Source organism: Alligator sinensis, unplaced genomic scaffold (assembly GCF_000455745.1).
Source record: "Alligator sinensis unplaced genomic scaffold, ASM45574v1 scaffold907_1, whole genome shotgun sequence".
Taxonomy (NCBI): domain Eukaryota; kingdom Metazoa; phylum Chordata; order Crocodylia; family Alligatoridae; genus Alligator; species Alligator sinensis.
This window is the reverse complement of record NW_005841925.1, coordinates 689,814-699,897: the sequence shown is the minus strand read 5'-3', so window position 1 is coordinate 699,897 and position 10,084 is coordinate 689,814.

Below are 10,084 nucleotides of genomic sequence, written 5' to 3'. Positions count from 1 at the left end.
CAGCAGGAACATTAGGGAACTTCTCAAAAAGAAAAAAGAAGTGTACATGCAATGGAAAAATGGCTCAACATCCAGAAAAGAGTACACTCATATGGCTAGGGTCTGCAGGCATGAGACAAGAAAAGCCAAGGCATGCATGGAGATCAAGATGGCATCTGAAATAAAAGACAACAAAAAGTCCTTCTATAGGTACATTGGGAGCAAGAAGAAATCAAGCTCCACTGTGGGACCTCCACTGCATACGGAGAAGAAGCCCACAGTTGATCCCCACAAAAAGACTGAGCTCCTAAATACTTACTTCGCATCAGTGTTCTTGAAACCAGATAGGAACTCATCACCTGTCCAGAGATTACAGCAATGACATCAGTCCACATAAAATCAGTCCTGAACAGGTGAAGTTACTCTTAGACCATCTGGACATTTTCAAGTTGGCTGGGCCAGATGACCTGCATCCAAGAGTCCTGAAAGAACTGGATGAACTTATAGCATCACCTCTGGCAAGGCTGTTCGAAGAGTCATGGAACTCAGGAGTGGTCCTGAATGACTAAAGAAGGCTAACATGGTGCCCATCTTTAAAAAAGAGAAGAGGGATGGCACTGCTAACTATAAACGGGTCAGTCTGACTTTCATTCTGGGAAAAATCTTTGAAAAAAATTGTCAGGGAAGCTATCAACCACAAGTTTGTAATAGGTGGAGTACTGAGAAGCAACCAACATGGCTTTGTCGAGGGCAGGTCATGCCTAACAAACCAGGTATCTTTTTATGACCAGGTAACTAACTGACTGGACATGGGACATGAGGTTGACATCCTCTGTCTAGACTTCAGCAAGACCTTTGATACAGTTTCCCATGAGATCCTCTCAAGATGGAGGGTACTGGCCTAGACCAGTCAATAGTGAGATGGGTTAGCAACTGGTTTAGAGGTTGATCCCAGCAAGTCTTAATCGATAGGATGGCCTCATCCCTGAGGGCTGTCTCCAGTGTTGTCCTCCAGGGATCAGTGCTTGGGTCCGTACTCTTTAACATCTTTATCAATGACCTGGATGAGGGAGTGGAAAGCTCAATGATTAAATGTGCGGATGACACCAAGCTGTGGGGAAATGTGGGCACATCTGAGGACAGGGCAAGGATCCAGGATGACCTTGACAAGCTGGTTTTATGGGCTGAATGCAATCAGATGAGGTTCAATAGGGATAAGTGCTGGGTCCTTTATCTGGGTAGGAAGAACCTTCATCACACCTACATGATGTGTGGCGGTCCACTAGCTGACACCGCATCTTAAAGGGACATGGGGATGACAATTGTCCAGAGGATGAATACGAACCAACAGTGTGATGAAGTCACCAACAGGGCAAATAGAACTCTAATGTGCATCAGCCGATACGTTGGCAATAGATCCAGAGAGGTGCTCCTCCCCCTCTATTCAGTGTTGGTGAGACCACAGGTGGAGTACTGTGTCCAGTTCTGGGCACCGCACTTCAAGAAGGACATGGATAAGCTTGAAAGAGTACAGAGAAGGGCCACTCGCATGATCGAGGGCCCTATGAAGAGAGACTCTGGGACCTGGGTTTGTTCAGCCTGAGTAAGAGAAGACTGAGAGGTGACCTGATAGCTGCTTACAAGTATATCAGCCAAACCCCAGCCTGGAGATGCAAGTTCCCACCCCACAAGTGACAAAGACACATTCCCCACAATCACTAAATGTGAACTCTACTCTGGAAAATGCTTCATGATCACATGCATCATGGAAAAGACAACTCTATGTTGGTTGGCTGTTGACTGAAGAGGCCTTACCATGTTCGCTGATAGCAGTTTGCAAATTTTAGTTTTAAGTTAGAGCAGAAAAAAAGAAAGGCTAAAACAAAAGAAAGGCTAGTACAGAAGTATACAGAGCAGCAGACAGTCCTTGACATAGGCAGGTCCTGCATTATCTAAGATTGCAGTATGCTACCAGTATACTTATTAAAACATTCTGGCTGGATAACAGGTAGCAAATGCTGCTATTGGAGCAAGTGTGTCAGCCAGACCTATGGTTGGATGTCCTTGAGCATTCATTCAGCCAGGCCTCACAAGAGACATGAGTGGTGCTCAGTTAGTTTTTAATTCCTAGTAAGCGAGCATTAAGGCCACACAGATACAGATCCAATGCGGGCAGAGCCAGAGACCAAAAAGAAAAGATGTTGGCTATTGACAATATCCGAGCTCCAACCTTCACCAGATGTGATCTTCAAGCTGTGCACCTGTTCAGTCTGTCTGAGGGGGAAAGCTTGTCAATGGTCAGGCCAGGTATGGAGCAAACAAGATCTTCCAGATTCCACCTTGCTTAGGCAGCTCCAGCTTGCCACCTGCCCACTGCTATTTATACATGGCACTCATTCATGAGGACTGTGGTAGGACTGGGTAGGATTTTCTTGCCTTGCAGCAATAGTAGGGATTTCAATTTTTTCTTCTATTCTGCATTTGGACTATCCATAACTTTTCAGAGGAAAAAAGACAACAGAATGCTATCTGACCCAGAAGGAGACAGCTCTGCTAGCCATGGAAAAAGAACCCCATTTGCTGCAGAATGCAACATGGCATCAATCTCTGGGATCCATCGGTCATGGTCTGTCATCCTGGTCAGCTCTGATGCAAGAGAATGATGAAAAATGGCAGACAGGTTGATCAAAGATGTTACATTTCACAGTCCTAAACTTGAGCACCAATAAAAAGAAAGACTTGTCTTTTAATCCAGAGGGACTTTAATGAAGCCTGGCTTTTATGGGTTTGCCTTATAAGCCATTCTGCCTTTATTAGCTTCTGCAGCACTTTTCGTTTTCAGCTGACCATGCTCAGTGAAATTCTGTCATTGTTGAATAGGAGATTGGCTTGAGTTTCTAGCTTGGAATATCAGGAGCTATGCTTCAGAGTGGGAAATTCAGAGCAGGGTTTGGATTGGCAGGGCTTGTGTTGGCAGGGCATTCTTGAATTAAACCTACCGTACGTACTAAGACTGTTCCAGACTTCATACTTCCTTTGGTCACATATGTTCCACAAAGCAGGCAGAATACAGGTAGCAAGGCTAGGCTTTGTACCCAGCTCTGGAAAGGATTGTGCACTTTTAATTCCCATTGGTTTCCCCTTTTAATTCACTGCTAAGCGCCATATTCAGCATTCTCCATTTCTCTAAAAATGGCTGATAACACTTTAAACAGAATGATTCTACATACTATCATCTGCCTCAATACTGCACAGGCTTGCATTTGGTCCAATAAAAGACATTGCTAGCCCTGCCCTCCTCCCACCAAAAAAAAAAACCCTTGCTTTTTGCATATGTCCTGGACCGTCCTGGCGACAGCAACACTCCAACCCCTTAACATTTATTCAGCTGATCTCAGCAACTCTATTCATGATAGTCAATTTAAAAACATGCATAAGGCATAAGGCCTTAGGTGCCTATAATACTAGGAGCTCTTGCAAGGGATATAAATTTTGTACTGGGTGCTTGGCAGGTGAAAGAGAGGAAATGTATTTCAACACTATATTAAAAATGACTGTACATGATATCTGCAACTGATTTGTAGGTGTCTTGATGGAGCTGTACTTCCAATTTTAAAGATTTGGGATAGCTGGGAGCTGAAATCCTGGAATATTCAAGTTCAAAAGTAATTTTCAGGAGTGAACCTGAAAGGATTTTTTTTTTTACAACTTTTTTTTCCTCAAACATTCTTTGAATTGCAAACTTTTGGGGAAAACCTGCTTCCCAGTTATTACTGGACTGGAAGTCTCTGAATTTCTGTACTTTTTCTCCCCTTTCTGCTCCTGAATTCAGTAGAACAGTATTCCCACATTTATTTAAATTTGTTTTAGCCTTTCATTTTTTTTGCTCTAAATTTTTCAAATATTGAGGATGTTTTCAAAGGTTAAAATAATACTGTGAGAAGTAGAAAGAAAAATGAAAGCGCCTTCTTGGAAATCATTCAGTTGCATTCAGGGACATAAACAACAAAAATTGGGAAGACACAGAGGAGACAAAACCAAAGGAATCTTAATTTAAAGACAACTTGTAGATCCAAGAAAATCCAAGAAATCATTCAGTTTCAATACACAAGTGACTTTGAAGCATCAATATTTTTCATAAAGCTATTTTTTTATTTTCTTCTGACTGGATCTAATCCAGCCATCACAGCTTCTTTGACTGCTGAGAGTTAAGAGGATTGCTTTCCTGTTAGTGTGGAAAGATAAGTGCATGCTGAAGAGCTGATATGTAGATGCCACCTACGTATGGGTGCCAAGGGCTGTGCTTGTGAATGGTGTGCAGAAGTGCACCTTGGTCAGGGAGAAGGGAAGTGCCTTTGCTGGGGATATCTGAGCAATAGGCTGAGGTCTAAATGTTTTTATAATGAACTTGTTCTTTATTCCTCATTGGAACTGGATTCTCATAATTCATTACATTTTGGCTTTCCAGCTTCAGACCATGTATGATTATTGAGCTGAAGTGCTACAGCATGAGGTAAATAGCATTCAGCAGAACTGCTCCAGGCAAATGAAATCCATGAAATCCAAATGAAAGAGAGAGGTTATCTGCTGAAAAATGGGAAGGGCATAAACAGCAAGGGAGTAGAGGAGCTAATTACTGTGAAAAGACAGAACTAGGATGAAATAGTATTAGGATGATATTAATGCTGAATATCCAGGGAACTGAGCTTCCTAACTGAGGTTTCCAAGGTTCTGAACTGCTCCCTACATGGAACGGGAGAAGGCAGGACAGGGTGGCCCTTAGAAACTGACTCATTCAGAGAGGCACGAGCTTTCAGAGGCAATGACCTGCTTTGTCAGGTGGTAAGGGGAATGATGAGACTGTCAAAACTATAGTGGATCAAGTGTGGTTAAATGTATAATAGGGAGAAAAACTTGGGCAACAAGATGGACCACTGTGATTGTGGGTGTGGGTTTGGGGAAGTAATTCCACATGGATGAATTGCCTATGAGAAGTACAATATCCTTTGATAATCAGTCATTTTAACTGGGAGGCAGGCATGCTGGCTAAAATAATCTGAACTATCTTTCAAAAGGCAGGCACAAAGAAATGTCCTGTCCTGAGGAGCAGATCAATATTTATCTAGCCTAGGAAGGTGGCTTTCATGTTATTGTTTTAATAATTGTTCTGTATGTCCAGGCTTGGCCTGGAAAGAAAATATCCCTCATTTCTTTTAGATGGTTCTCATATTGTTCACTCCCAAATCTGTTCTTGGTAGAATATTTGGTTCACTCATCCTGTATCCTCAGGATGCATAAGGGGCTATTAGCAGGAATTTAACACACTCCACTCTTCTGAAGATTGTGGCTGAGATATTTTCAGTGCCAACTAGGGGGTTTAGATACATGACTCCTAGGCTAGGGACAGACATTAAAAAAGGCAGACCCTGAATTGATTCAACCATTGCAGGTTAGTCTAACCTGCCCAGGCTGAACCGGTTTGTAACAGGACAAACATTCACTCTGGACTGACGCAGTGTGGACACATGCTTGCAGTTGCTCAGGCCAGGAGCTGGGGGGGGTGCTAGAGCATGCCCTCAGCTGCAGGGAAGCTGTGCTGGGGGGGCATGGCCAGTCCAGGCTGAAATGGTCAGGGAGGGGCTTAATTCACCCCCCCCGCTCTATCCCACCGGCAGGGACCAGAGCTGGGTCTGCAGGGCACTCCCTCCTCACTGCTGCAGCAGCGGGCACCATGACCCCTGAGGCAGAGTGGGGCAGGGAGGAGAGTTAGTTCCCCACTGTCCCCACTGGCAGCTGGGTCTGCCTGTCATTGCCGCTGCACTCCCTGCCTCGGAATAGGCCCCCTACGACAGAGGGAGGAGGAATAACCCCTGTCCCTTCCCCCCCACCCCAAGAGGCCCGGCCAGCCAGTCTGGCCGTGCCCTCACCTCATTGCTGCAGCAGGAAGGACAGGGCCCTCGTTGGGGGCAGCAACCCCTGTCATAATGTGGGGGATATGAGCCCCTTCCCAGCAGGGGCACTGTGCTGCAGGGCTGGCAGAACTGTGGTGGGCTGCGCACAGCAGCACTGAGGTCTGGAGTGGGCCAGAGCCCTGCAAGCCCCTCACAGTGCTGCTGTGTTCGGCAGCAGCTCTGCCGGTCCCACAGAGTGGCTCCCACCAGGAAGGAGCTCGTGCTCCAGGAAGCCGTGATGGGCTGCTGCCTGTCATGGTTACTCACGGCTCACTGCTTCAGCTGCTGGGCAGGGGCAGGGCCCAGCCCCCACCGCTTGACCTGTGCAGTGCCCCAGCTGGGAACGGGCTTGTGCTCCCCCACATTATGACAGGGGCTGCTGCCCACAACAAGGGCCCTGCCTCCTCCCACTGCAGCAGCGGGGCAGGGGCACAGCCAGGCAGGGACCCTGGGACAGTGCAAGGCATGCAGAAGGCAGGGCAGGCAGACCCGGCTGCCAGTGGGAGTAGTGGGGAGACTAACTCTCCTCCCTGCCCCCTTCTGCCTCAGGGGCCATGGTGCCCTGCTGCTGCAGCAGTGAGTGGGGAACGCCCAGCAGACCCGGCTCAGGTCCCTGCTGGTGGGATAGAGAAGTGGGGAATTAAACCCCTCCCTGACCAGACCCCCACCCCCACCTGTCCCTGCTTGGGCTGGGGAGGAGAGGAGCAGGGCCAACCTGGCTGGCCTGGAGCAGAGAGCCCCTCCCAGCCCAGAGAGCGTGCCGGGATGCTGGGGGACTCTGGTTTAACTTAAACCAGCAAGGGGTCTGGGACAGACATTGCATAAACCGGTTGGACACAAATCAGTTAAGTCTGATACTACATTCAACCAGGTTTATCTCAAACCAGTTTCAGCCATTTTGATACTGGTTTATGTGCACTGACTGTCTGTTCTGTTACAGGTTTAAACCAGTTTCTGATCACTTAAACCGGTTTATGTGTAATGTCTATCCCTAGCCCCATTAATTTTAACATATTAAGAGAGTAAACCCCCTAATCTGCATTGCAACCTCTCTATCCATGCTGTCTTTGGGGGAACAGTACAAACCTGCTGTGTGGGCCTGAGCTGAAACTCCTCCCTGCCCCCTTGTAAATTGCCTGCTTTCTGAATAAGTTTTAACAAGTTTCTTGCCCATCATAAATCACCGGGTGATCCAGCTTCTAAGAACTAACAGCTTGAAACAGCACTTCACCTTGTTTAGTCTTCCTCAAATGAGCCTGAGTGTTTACTTTCTGCAGCCAAGAAAAGTAGCTTTTCCTTGACCTGACTGAAGGAAAAACATTTGGTGCATTTCTCCTATTTTTCAAAGTGAGTCCAACCTTTTCCTTCAAGTCCTCATCCCGTGTTTATCCTGGAGAAAAAATTCTCCTCCTTTCCCCTGTCCCTACACACACACACACACACACACACACACGCTTACTTTGCATGTGTTTCAAAGTATTTTGCATCTGTCCAACGGCCAGCCAAAAGAGGGTTTCTATAAAGAAAAAACACAACTTGATATCCTGGTTTTTCCATTTTGTTTGATGCTTTCCAACTCCTCAGGCTATGCCTTCCTGCACACACACACAGTCCTGCTCACTGAGAAAAACATTTGGATGATCCTTAGGAACAGGAAGTTGACAAAATGAGCAGGGGTGTGTTCAGGGGCCTAATAAAATGGAAATGGAGGAACTACAGACCTGGACCACTGTCTAAGGAGAAGGGCCTTCACTACCAACAATCCTTTGAGATGGTTTGGAGATCTCAGACTGCCAATCTTTAGTGACTGATCTGTTCTTTAGATAATAATCAAATAACCCACATTCATCAAGGGATTCTTGCTAAGAGAAAAGAAGGGTGGGTTACCCAAAGTACCTGATATCACATACATCTTGTTGACTTATGCTAGGGACAAACATTCAAAAGGCCTGAGCCTGAATTGGTTCACTCTCTGCAGGTTAGTCTAACCTGCAAAGCTTGAACCAATTTGGAGATAGGTAGACATTCCCTTTTCATTCCAGAAATGCAGGCAGATGCCTGCAGTGGCTCAGGCTACAAGCTAGCGGGCACTAGAGCAGCCCTTCCTTCCTTTCTACAGTGCTAAACTGAAGGGGAGGAGGTGTGGCCAGGCCCTAGCAGGATGCTCTGATTAGGGAGGGGTGTAAATCTCCACCCTTCCTGCAGTCCCATGCTTTCCCTGCTTACTGCTCAAGGGGCGGGGAGTGTTGCTAGACCCTGCATCTGTGGATGATACTGAGCTTTTCAATCTCCCTCTCCCTGCTTCTTCAGACTGGGGGTTACAAGAAATAATGGCCATAAGCTAGCAGAGAGCAGATTTAGACTGGACATTAGGAAGAACTTCTTCACAATTAGAGTGGCGAAAGTCTGGAACGGGCTCCCAAGGGAGGTGGTGCTCTCCCCTACCCTGGGTGGTCTTCAAGAGAAGTACCCTGTGGGTCTTCAAGAGGAGGTTAGATATCCATCGCGCTGTGGCCCTCTAGGCCCAGCCCTCTTTCCTGCCTATGCAGGGGATCGGACTCGATGATCTATTGAGGTCCCTTCCGACCCTAACATCTATGAATCTATTTCTGCAAACCAGGTCATTTCAAACACCTTTCTCTGTCCCCTCTTCAAGACTGATAGATTGTGGCCAGCAAGTTGCTTGCCAGAACAAAGTTTATCAGCCAATGAAGCCCTACAAAAGAAAACATCTTTCTCATTAGTTTCAAGCTCTTCTTATCTGCAGGGTGCATTTGCAAGCCACTAGCTGTTTGTTCTAGTGAAATTGGAGACCCACACAGACACCTCTCAGCAGTAGCTAGCATGGTGGGGTATGGCCAGATGCTGGGTCTCTGACCTGGGGCCCCTGCTTGAGCAGCTGGGAGGGCGGGGCGGGGGGAGCAGGGGGAAGCCTGGCAGCCATTGCAGTCCCTCAGCCAGCCAGAGCAGTGATAGTGCTCTGGCCAGGAAGGAAAGAGGTAGGCCAACCCTGCTCCTCTGGAGCACACAGTACAGCCCAGTCCAGGGCTGCAAAATATCTGGGATGCTGGGGGACTGTGATTTAACTTAAACTAGGAAGGGGTCTGGGACAGACATTGCATAATCTGGTTTGACCCAAATCAGCTAAGTCTGATACTACATTCAACAAGGTTTAGCTTAAATGAGTTTCAGGCATTTTGAAACTGGTTTATGTGCACGGAGCTTATGTTCTGTTATAGATTTAAACCAGTTTCTGATCTCTTAAACTGGTGTATGTGTAACTTCTGTCCCTAGCCTTACAGTACAACTTGGGCTTCTAAGGTACTTGGGTACTTTTGGAAAAAAATACCTCCCAGAGGGTCTTATATGACATTGGGAAAAGATCTGATCCCTTCACTAACAGACAGTGTTAAAAACACTGATACTCATTGAGGTTCAGATTATTCCAAATCCTATAAGTAGTTCCCATAAGACTTTCAGGCAGTTCCAGGACTTTATCATTAACAAGTGCCATCTCTGGAATTCTTGACACAAAAGGTAATAGGACCACCCTTTAAGTCTTGCTTCATCGGGACTGTATTAAAAACATGCTGAGGTTTTTATTAGTATTATCCTGCTTGACTGTTGATAACATATTTCCTAACATGATCACCTCAAGATTATGGTTTAGCCCATTAACCTGATGGTGGTGACCATGCTGAGCATTGTAGTTTCCCATTTTGTTATATTTGTATCCAAAACCTGAGAGAAAAAAGAAAAGAAAAGAAGAATCAGTTGCCTCTGAAGAAAGCCCAGTAGTTCACTGTTGGGTTTATATCTTGCTCCTTTCCCATCATTGAGCTAAGTAGTGTTTTCTTTCTTGATTACCAGTTACTGATGCTGAATGACTGCCGTGCTCCTTGGTGCAGGGCTTCTAATTAACCAAAACTAATGGTGTAACTAGTAGGGCTGTGCAAAGCTTTGGGTGGTGATTCAATTCAGAGATTTGGCGCAATTCAGTGGCTGAATCTCTGAATCTGAATCGGATCAGGGGACCAATTTAAAGGTCTGAACTGATTCAAAGCTCTCCGAATCTTTGGAAAAGATTCAGAGAGCTTTGATGATTCGGGCAGTCCCCGGTGGCTGCAGCAGGGAGCTGCACCTGACTCCAAGCT